The 10,512-nt window shown below is 35.7% G+C and overlaps 1 long non-coding RNA gene across 7 annotated transcripts; it reads left to right on the top strand.

The window, feature by feature from the left end:
- The first annotated feature begins 4,130 nt into the window (after nucleotides 1-4,130).
- LOC102722789 lies at nucleotides 4,131-6,892 on the top strand. 7 transcript variants are annotated; one of them, XR_423720.3, is made up of 5 exons: nucleotides 4,131-4,246; nucleotides 4,328-4,525; nucleotides 4,661-5,145; nucleotides 5,282-5,437; nucleotides 5,598-6,892. It is a non-coding gene; the product is annotated as an uncharacterized LOC102722789 (long non-coding RNA). The 7 variants fall into 7 exon arrangements; XR_001550944.2 differs by having other exon boundaries at nucleotides 4,131-4,286; nucleotides 4,408-4,525; XR_001550943.2 differs by having other exon boundaries at nucleotides 4,378-4,525; nucleotides 5,598-6,891.
- The last annotated feature ends 3,620 nt before the right edge of the window (nucleotides 6,893-10,512 follow it).

Here is a 10,512-nt window from a genome sequence, read left to right as displayed (position 1 = left end):
ACTATAGGATATATTCCTAATTTTGAGAGTATTTATATTATGGTTTACGTGGTTTCCATCGTATATTTACCCTTACAGTTGGCACTAATGAGAAAAAAGAAGATGGATAAAAAAAACTTAACTATGTTGTCGATTTAGTTGTCTAGCCTTGATCTTGTAGTATTTATTTCTATATTCAACCTGCTAAAACATTTTTAGTACAGTATATATTGATTTTTCTAAAAGAAAAGTAACATCCCAGTTTTTTTTTACTCTAGATGTGTATTGTTATATTGTGTCTATTGTACGATCAGCCCATACCAAAAGAACTGAATTGTCTTGTCTATGTAACTTTCTAGAATCATGTAGTTGGCATTGAAACGGTTTGCATGCTTTCAGTGCAATGTGTTACCATATTATACATTATGGGCTATAACTAACGTATGTTCCCACTATTTTAAAATATAACTATTTCTTATCCAGATTTATTTTGAGAAATATGTAGATATATTTTAGAACGGATATAGTAGTATAGTAGTTCTTCTTATGAGTACCTCTTCATAGTATCTTATTTGTCATTATGCACAACATTTACACATGCAATTATTGCTTTGTTTTCTCATATCTGATGGGCATGTTGTCTACACATATGTAAATCGTGTCTAACACTAGTATTTTATTTATATATGTAACCTCAAGTCACACCAAGTCCCTGTCAATACAAAGTCGGAAGCACGTGCAACAAAATAAAATATATTAATCTACAATATAGTTTGAGTTTTTTCATTTAAAAATATATATGATATAACTAAGAAAGAATTAGACTAAGGATATCTTTTTGAGTGGAGCTAGGCAGAGTAACTGCGAACAAATGCATTAAGTGCAAAACCTACGTATACAACACCAGTGACATAAATAGTTTGGTACATTATCAATGCATATACATAGTATATTGCAAAAGAGAAAAAAAAATACTAAAAGCTTCCTCTTATTACCACAAACCTGTCATACGCTTTGATCAGCAGTCAGCACACCATTTGAATGACAATACATGAGATAGTAACATTAAAAAAATGAGTCATTTCTCTGTTTTTTTTTTCAAAAAAAGATAGAGGGAGAGACACTCCAAACTGCATTAAGTAATTACTTGTTATTAAGCTCATACGATTTTAGGTGTGGGGGTAAGCAACACCACACGCTCTCATGCATGCATGTCTTTGGTTTGGTTGGTACCACCTAATATGGCATCAACTTATTTGCTCTAACAGAAAGTGTATATATATTGCTCTCACAAAGGCACATATTTTATTTTAGGCGTCACGAAAAAGCACATATATTACAAAAAAAATATCCTCAAATAAAAGGAGAAAAGAACAAGAGGGAAGAGAAGATGGAAAGAACGGACGAACAATCTTGAGTATTAAGAAAGGACAAAATGATATATTGTCTTTAATTAACTTTGTCTTTGGCTCCTTGATTTGGAGAAAACAAAACTTACAAGTTTATGCAAAAATCAGATCATGAAAGTTAATTTGTACTTGGGGAGATGTAGCTAGCCTAGAGAGTGATAATAATTATATTATATAAACCCCTGTCCTTGATGAGTTCTTTGTATCTTTTAAGTACATGGCACATGGTAGAGTATTTGCATGTCTGGATGCACTAATTAATTGCATCTCTGGATGCACTAATTTATGAAACCCCTAGCTTGTTGCCTCATCGATAACATGGGCATAGTTAATCCAAACGTCAATGTGGCAATAAAGCAGTAAGGATGAAGACAACTTTGGTGGCATATAAATGATTTATTTTTTTTGTTTTTGGAATTGTGCTGTCACTTGCCATCACCGTATATGAATATGATTTTTGAATTTGGTTGGGGAGCACATATACGACAAATTGAACTCTATAAGTTTGTTTTGTTTAATGATATGAACGGAAATATTATTCAATAAGATGTCTGGAAAACATAGTGATGACCATAGAACCACCAAACAATATACATGTAGACAGCAAAATTTATGGCTCAGTCTGTGGCACGGCGGTGTGCTTATTTTTTCTAAAAAAGCTGTTTGAATACCTAAAATTATTAAAGTATCTTTTACGGATAAAATTAAGGGGCACTCTAAAACATAGAAACTTTACAGCTGACAGAGTCCTAATTATTCACAAGATGAGCTGAATGCAGGGATGTCTTAACTTGTGCAATTGGCTAATATATTAGTATAAGATATGCACCCGTAGATTTACACCACATAATGTTTAAGTCATCTTGAACTATTGGAACTTGACAGCCAGAACATGTTCTTGCATCTAAAATTTATGACTCTGTTTCATATTTGTTTCACCTTGGGTTTGTAATTTTGTATGTTCTTTGTATTGTGATTGTTCCACCCGGATGGCATAATGATATCCTATCATATTTGTGCGTTCTTCATATTTAATCAGGAAAGAATTGCATTTCATAGCACATGACTCCTTCCGTTTCAAAACATAAGTTATTATGGGTTTAATCCAAGTTAAACTTTTTTGACTTTTAACAACTGTATATAAAGACACAGTAACATTCACAACACTAAATTAATTTTATCAAATCGATGATTAAATATAATTTTCAAACACGCTCTCTCTGTATTTTAACTAATGGTGTCATTGAATTTTATAACATGTTTGATCATTCTTCTTATTTAAAAATATATAAATATGTAAAAAAATTAAATTATAATTAATAAATATTTGATAATAAATCCAATCACAAAATAAATGATAATTTCACAAGTTTTCTAATAAGATGAATGATCAACTGTATGCCCAAAAGTTAACGTCATCATCTAATATAGAGGTAGTACTGGTTTGGAGTTAGAAAATTTAGTAGGGAGTCATGACAACAAAAACTAAAACACCTTATATTTATTTTGAAACGAATAGAGAGGGTAGACATCCAATTCAGAAAAAAAAAACAAAATAGTTTCACAAGATCATATGTATTATGGTCTAAGTCGCACAAAACAACATAGATTTTGGCACATGACACATAAACCCATGTATTGTGGTATAGGAGTTTCACAAAATCACACTATTAAACATTTTAATTTAGTGCTAAATCAAAAAAATGATTAATGTTGCGTGACTAACTTATATATGATATGTAAAGGAACTTATAATCATATAATTTTACATGTAATTCTATAACTCATGTTTGATAAAACAAATATGGTTTAAGAGTATAAGGTCATAATACCTATAGTTATTTACCACATATAAAATATCTTGTATTTTTCTAAAACTCCATCCATAATATACATGGTTTGTAAAATTTAAACATCTAGATTATAGAATGGAATCCCTTCGGTAAAATTTAAACATCTAGATTATAGAACGGAATCCCTTCGGAACAATACAAATTATGAACTAGATGATACTAGTTGGTACCAGATGATACTAATTATCTGATATAATCACCGCGAGACAGCATAGAGGGCGGGGAAGACACGGAAAGTGAACACAGGTCGGCTCTAGCGACAAGGCTGGCGGAGGAGCATCGCAGGTGGAGACCGGCATCGCGGGTGGAGATTGGCGTGGGATGAGGGGAGCGATGTGGAGACGCGGGCGTATGGGGGAGCAATGCCGGCAGCATGAGCGTGGGGGATGAAACGTCTGTGGTGCAAGTGCGGGGAGATCACCAACGATGAAGAAGCATAGAGAAGTGATACTGTGTACGTGGAGGAGCGGCGCTGGTGAAAAAGACTTGTCCAGACAAGATTCCATGGCCTAGTTTTCCAAAATTTGAAGCCATGTATAGGGCCTATTTGTTTTAAAGGAAAAAAAATCCAATTACTAAGGATTATATTTCTTTAAAAACCATTCGGTTGGTAGTAATAAAGTATAGAAAAACCAAAAAAAAATTTTCCTTTTCTGCCAATTATAGAGAAAAAACATTGACAAATTTTTATCCACTCAAATCTCTTGAAAAAAATTCTATAAATATTATTATATATGCCTATGACTACGCCTTTTCTATTCTTCTTATTAGTTAGAAATTCCTCGAGGATGCAGTAGTAAGTCCGTAGTGAGCCGAATGGTCGACCAAATCCAGGAGCTGAAAAGACCAAAATACCCCCACTTCAATTGAGAAGGTTTTGTTTGTTTGTTCCCCTTTCTGCGGGAGTGGCAGGCGAGGTGGTTTCTCCCTGCCGACGCAAGGGGAGGGATGAGCAGCGGCGAGATCTTCCCTTTCTCGCGCGCGACCGTGTGAGCTCGTATGGTGGTGTGTACGAATCTGAGTCCAAGTTGCAATTTTTACATATGTATGGATCTTGTACCCCCTTCTTGGTTTGTGTTCTTTCAGACGAATTCCTGCTATTTTCTTTTCTTGGTTGGGTGATGCATGGGGAGTAGAGGAGGAGTTATTCAGTCGGAATGCTGCAGCCATGCATCTTGTGCTAGATGATTGCCCATCGAGAGGCAGCATGGAGAAGGGGGGAAGCTCAAGCTCGCTCACGGCGCCCGGCAAAGTATCCAGCAAAAGCAGGCATTTTTCTTCCTGGTATTTTCCGAATTCAGCATTCCACCTGTGCTAGCTATTAACCGAATTCAACTTCCCTTCTTTCTTGACCTCTGCTATGTGAAATTTAGTTTATTTATTCTGTTCCACTTTCTGTTTTATGGCGCTGAACTGAAGATGCAAGGTGGGTGTTGGAGTTGTATCTGGCAATGTTGGTTAAAAACATGACAAGTATTTCTTGGTTACATTCTCAAGGTATAGCTGAATTTGTTGGTTCAAAACGTTGTTCCATCCCATCAGCTAACCATTGTATTTGTATTGCCTTTATGTCTCGGGCCGACCTGAGCAACCTAAGGTCTGTCCTGTCTGGACCTCTCAATAAGCATGGAGAAAACCTGGAAAGAAGGCATTCATCTATCCTGTCTAAACCTATATATGAATTCATCTGGTGCTGTTATACGAAAAGTATTAGGCATGCCCTCTTGATTCTAGCGTATCGATGAAGATGCATGAGTGCGACCTCTTTTGCTCACAACCAGGCGGCATGGACACAAACAAATCTGAATGTAGAAGACAGTTACTTGATCAAGGGTGGCATTCCAGAGACAACTAATTCTCTGAATGGTTGTTCTTCTCTTTGTGATGGAGTTCATACATAGAAGGTGGCTTCATTCTTAGTGCTGTCTTGCAATCTAATGCTTTCTCAAAAAAAAAAAAGTTCTTTTGACAGCAAAGCTTGTAATTGTTAGAAACTTGATTGCCTTATAGCAATATGGCTTATTTTGACATTTTTCACAGGTTTTTACTTGTGGAAATTTTCCCCTTTAGTCCTCATTTCAAAGTATTCCAAGATGTGTGTACACTTCGACTTGCCTGTATGAGTACAGGGGATGGGAATCAAAAGCTGCTAAGGCTGAGAATTGCAGATTTACTTGGGGACTCAGGCCAATGGAGGTGAGTTTCCTTTCAACTGGAACTTTGATTATCATCAAGATGAGATCTCACAATGCACTACTGTTGTATGCCCTGAGGATTTTATTGAAGAACGCCAATTGTTGTAATTCTCCAAACATAAAAACACTGTGCCCTCACATTTTCCTTGCTACAATTGCAGCAACATGCTGTTTCTACATCTCCGGTTTCCAATCTGAACTATGAGCATTGGTCAAAACAGGATATAGAGCACCATTAACCTCTTAATTATGTTGATGAATCTGTTGTTATTAACATAAACCTGGATAACAAGGACATGTCTACTAAAGGAATGTCTCAAGTGATGAGATGGTTAAGAGAAAGGAATTTCTCAAATGATGATAGTAGAATGCACCTAAAAGAAGGTTACTCTCTTTTGTTCTGGTTCTATGTCTGAATTATTCTAGAATGTATGAGCATGAAACTATTTTCACTCACGCCGTTCCCTGAATTAAATAGCTACCTGTTTCATTTGACATGGACATTTTTTTTGAGGCAAAGTTTGGCATGGGCATTTACAGTGCAGATACATAGAGGAGGGCAGCACAGTGAGTGTCATGCGGGTTGTGTTCAAAGGAATGAAAAATTGTTGACGATTATCCCTCCATCTCAACATATCTCCACTAGCTGCCAGTGGGCAATGTTCATCATCCTGACTAATAGTTTCTATGGGCTAGTCTTAAGATGCGATGATACATCGAATATCGATGAGATACCAGTCTAAGTTCTCGCCAAGTATGGACGGCAATCTTCTTGAGGCTGGGGTTAGTGGAGGTTGCGCCTCAGCCCTCTACTGACCGCTTTCTAAGGTGGTGGAGCAAAGCGAAAGGGGATTAACTCTTTGGTGACCCTAGTAGTTTGGGAGATTTGGAAGCACCGCAATGATTGTGTCTTCAATGGTGCCAATCCTAAAATTGTGCTGGTCTTGCAAGTGGTAGAAAATGAGGGTTATCTTTGGTGTGCTGCAGGAGCTTCTGGCCTTCAAAAGCTCCTTAGTGGGATGACAAGCCTAGGGAAGCTTACACTCCAGGTGGCCTAGTGTGTGTGGGTCTCACTAGGAGGGCTCGGGTCTTCCTACTCTGTAAATATTTTTGTGTTGTTTTTTCTTCCCCTTAATGAAATGAAATGCAACTCTCCTGCGTTTTTGAGAGGAAAAAAAAAGAGATACCACTCTAAGCTTAGTTTTGTTCTTGCAGTCACGCCAAGAAATAGAAACCTGTCAAAATCTTTGGGTTTATTTTGTGGGATGTTAAGAGTTGAAAGAATGTGCAAATGCATTGCTGTGTTTATGGTTAAGTTCAATACGGGTGGTCTGTTGCTTGGGTTTTGATTGTATAGTATTTATATATTTCATCTGTTTTTCTTTCTTTTGTGAGCTATGGATACTTGTAACAAGGATGTCTTGAGTTCTAGCTACAACGGAGCTGTTTAGAGATTCTCAGTGGAACCGAGCCCATATGTTTTTGTGGTGAAGAATTCCCGTAATGTTATAAATCGTTCCAGTTTCAATTTATGCACATTTCAATCTAAAATCCAGATCCCATGGTAAGTATATTTCGAAGATGATGTATAATTGTCCTTGTAATTAATTCCATGATCTGTGTACATTATGAATCAAATTATTTTAGAAATCATAACTTTTGCATTTTTTTGTTGTGAGCCTAAGATGAGTAGATAGCTGATATGAAAAAGAATCAGGCAACTTTCACTTTATTCCCTGTTTATGACATTTCCTTCCTTTTCTTCCATACTAAAGGATCAGACATGATTGATCAGATGGCATGTGGAGTAGTTGCCAACCCTCTTAAAGTTTGATATTCCTGGGGTCCGTTTGTGATCCTTTCCCAGTTCCATGGAGACAGCAGGATACATGTTTGGATTGAATGATATTTGTTCATCAATTTGAATGAGACTTGAACTGTTTCTTTGTAAGAAGTCTTGCATCCTAAACTAAGACCAAAAGAAGAGTGAAGTTCAAGTGTCTAGTGATCCTGAATTCCTGGTGTCTCATGGTAGGCGTGTCAATGTGAGAAATTTTTTTTAACCATATGGGGAGACAGTGGGATAGATAATTGGTAGCAAGAATTAACAAAGGAGCTCAGGCAAAAACAAATCAGAGGAAGAGGCTTTCTACCACTGTTCTGTTGTCAGCTAATGCTGATTTCAGTATAAAATGTACCAATTGGTTAGGACCTACTGTGACATGAAATAGCTTATAGATTGTTAATCAATGATTCTATTCAAAATGCAAGGAAAGGAAAGGAAAGGACAGGGAAAGATATAATATCAATCTTTCTTAACTCATAAATTTGTGACGGTTAGGATGACATAACTAAAGTAGATATGTGTGTAACATTTTTAAATAATATTTTTAGCTATGATTTGGGTTGTGAGTATCTCCCTGGACCCCTGTAGCTCAGTAACTAGACCTAGGTCCTAGATTGGGGCATGTTTAAAGTTAACATAGTGCGGGCGCTCCGGTTAGAATGAAAATCTACCCCTACAAGATAAACAATATAGTAAATCCCTGCACCACGGCACATGTATATTTTTATAATTTTTTCTTATATATATTTATGTAAAATAGATAAAAAAATATAGTAAATATTTTTTTTCATTTATTTGGTCTCCTTGTGTTTTCTTCAGCCTGAGTCATTATTAACAGAACCAACGATGTTTTTCTATTATCTCCTCTCTGGCTCTCTTCTATATTAACAAATTTTCCTTTTTAGGCATATTAACAAATTTTCTTAATTAGATACTATCGTGACCTTAATGAGTGTAGCTTAATTCGGCACTATATTGATAGTATTCCAGGTATGGCTATACATAGTTGGTGCATTTGATGTGTAAGGTGTTTATGCTAAATAATATGTTATTGTTGTACCAACAAATATGTATGATGCCAGCACTTCCACCAATAGCTATTGCTCTGTCATTACCTACAACTAGCATCAAACACGTGTATCATATGAGGACTATAAAAACTATATTTCAATTAGGGATTTCATGTCCTACATGTACACATTTTAGTATCAATATTGTTGCATTACTGGAGTCCATTGTATGGTAAGACGAGTTTTCATCCATGTGAAAAAAGAAAACATTAATCAGTGCTAGTCAAACAAACCCAGTAAATATCATTTCTTCTTGTATGTATGGGATGAGAAATTATTATATATACCCATTAAAACCTACCTAAAAGTATAGGATTGTTTTTTATGACTTGGGTTCTTCAGGAGTACAACCCTGCACAAAAACATGCTGTATAGGAGTAGTTAGCTAGAATGATGCTTTATATTTCACACCATATATATTAATGAAAAAATCGTTTTTGTTAGGGATAATAGATCAAGAGACATGATTTAACGCGGAAAACCCCCTCCAATGTGGAAAGGAAAAATCAAAGTGAATAGAGCTCTGATAGCACTTGATAGGGATAATAGATTAATAGATAGGATTTAACGTACAAAAATCCCTCAAGGTGGAGAGGAGAAAAACCATGGGAGACAAATCTACTCGTAACGGTATAGTCTTACATGTATAAGGGTGTCCTATATTTATAGATATTGTATATGACTATGACTAGTAATATTCGAGACATGATCTAACAATTTTTATGCCTCTCAACTTTTATCATATTCTAACTTTAGTTCATTAACTTTTGAAATTGAGCATAATACATCCTCAAACTATTTAGACCAGGAAAATACATCCCGGCACGAAAACTGCCCGGTTTTGGTACAGTGTGGCTACGTGACGATCCATAATGGATAGCAACAAGCCGTGGTAATTATAGAATAAACTTTAATTACACAAGAGCGTGTGCATTTAAGTGTGGTCCAACCTAGGAGGCTTATCTTTTGACCTTTTCATGGAAAAACCAAACAGTATATTTAAAAAAAATAACTTATGAATAAAACTTTTATATATATGTTCTTAGTGATATAAAAGTAAAGATTAAAAAATAAAATATGGTAAAAAACTTCAAAATCAACTCCAAATTTAAGGTTAAAAATTCAAATGTTGACTTATCTATACTACTTTAAATATCTCTAAATATCTCTAGTAGTGGTGACAGTGAATTTGCCGCCTACTTTCTACAGTTATTTTACGAATTACCTCATGATATTTCCTGATATTATGGAATAATTCATATTTAGTTCAAACAAATGATATTAGGATAGTTGAGAAAAAAAATACTATAACATCTTGTAATATATTTTCATAGCAAAGCTTGTGTATTTTTGCTGGGTGCTAAGATGGATGTCTGAGCTCATTTACGAATGTTCGATAGAATTTTGGTGTTATTGTAGTGGCCAAAAATACAATTTTGACAGGAAATACTCAACAAGTCAACATAGTTAGATTTGTCCATGATACACAAATTTCCTAGCTCCACCAATAGCATACGGTACAATTGTGTGCCAATGGATGTTTCTTGACATCGATTGCGTAGATGGCGTTAGCCATAAAATGGTGGTGAATGTGGAGGATCAATGGACACAACAAATTCATGAGACAACAAACTCAGGAATGGCGAATAATTAACTTTTTGTCACTCTTAAAAATAACGCTAACATATTTTCCACTGGGTCCACGTGTCATATACACATAAGGACCCACGTGTCATAGACAGCGGATGATAAATATGTTACGTGCCATTTCTAAGACCGGCAAAAAGTTAGCTCCAAGCTGCCATCCAGTAAGGATGTGTTTTCGCTTGTGGGGCCACCAGCAAACCCTTGGTTCGTTCCATCTAATTTGGCATCACATCCAACAAACTACACGTATTTTCTCTCACAATCACAGAAACTCACAATCAAACATTATGCTGACAAGATATAACACATGAATGCATTAATCCCCTAACACAGAAATAAACTAAAGGAGGAAAGAACAGCAAATGATCTTCAATTAACTAACTTCAGTTTTGGCTTCTTGTCACTTGGAGGACCATAAGATGGTGATCTGAATTCATACAGATGCTGTACACTTGGTGAGTTGGTGAGGAACACTGAGACAGCTACTACTAGGTAGCAAGTCATGATCACTTA

Source organism: Oryza brachyantha, chromosome 8, assembly GCF_000231095.2.
Source record: "Oryza brachyantha chromosome 8, ObraRS2, whole genome shotgun sequence".
NCBI classification, from domain to species: domain Eukaryota; kingdom Viridiplantae; phylum Streptophyta; class Magnoliopsida; order Poales; family Poaceae; genus Oryza; species Oryza brachyantha.
Note: the sequence above shows the minus strand (reverse complement) of the source record. Positions and strands in the feature narration are given on the sequence as shown.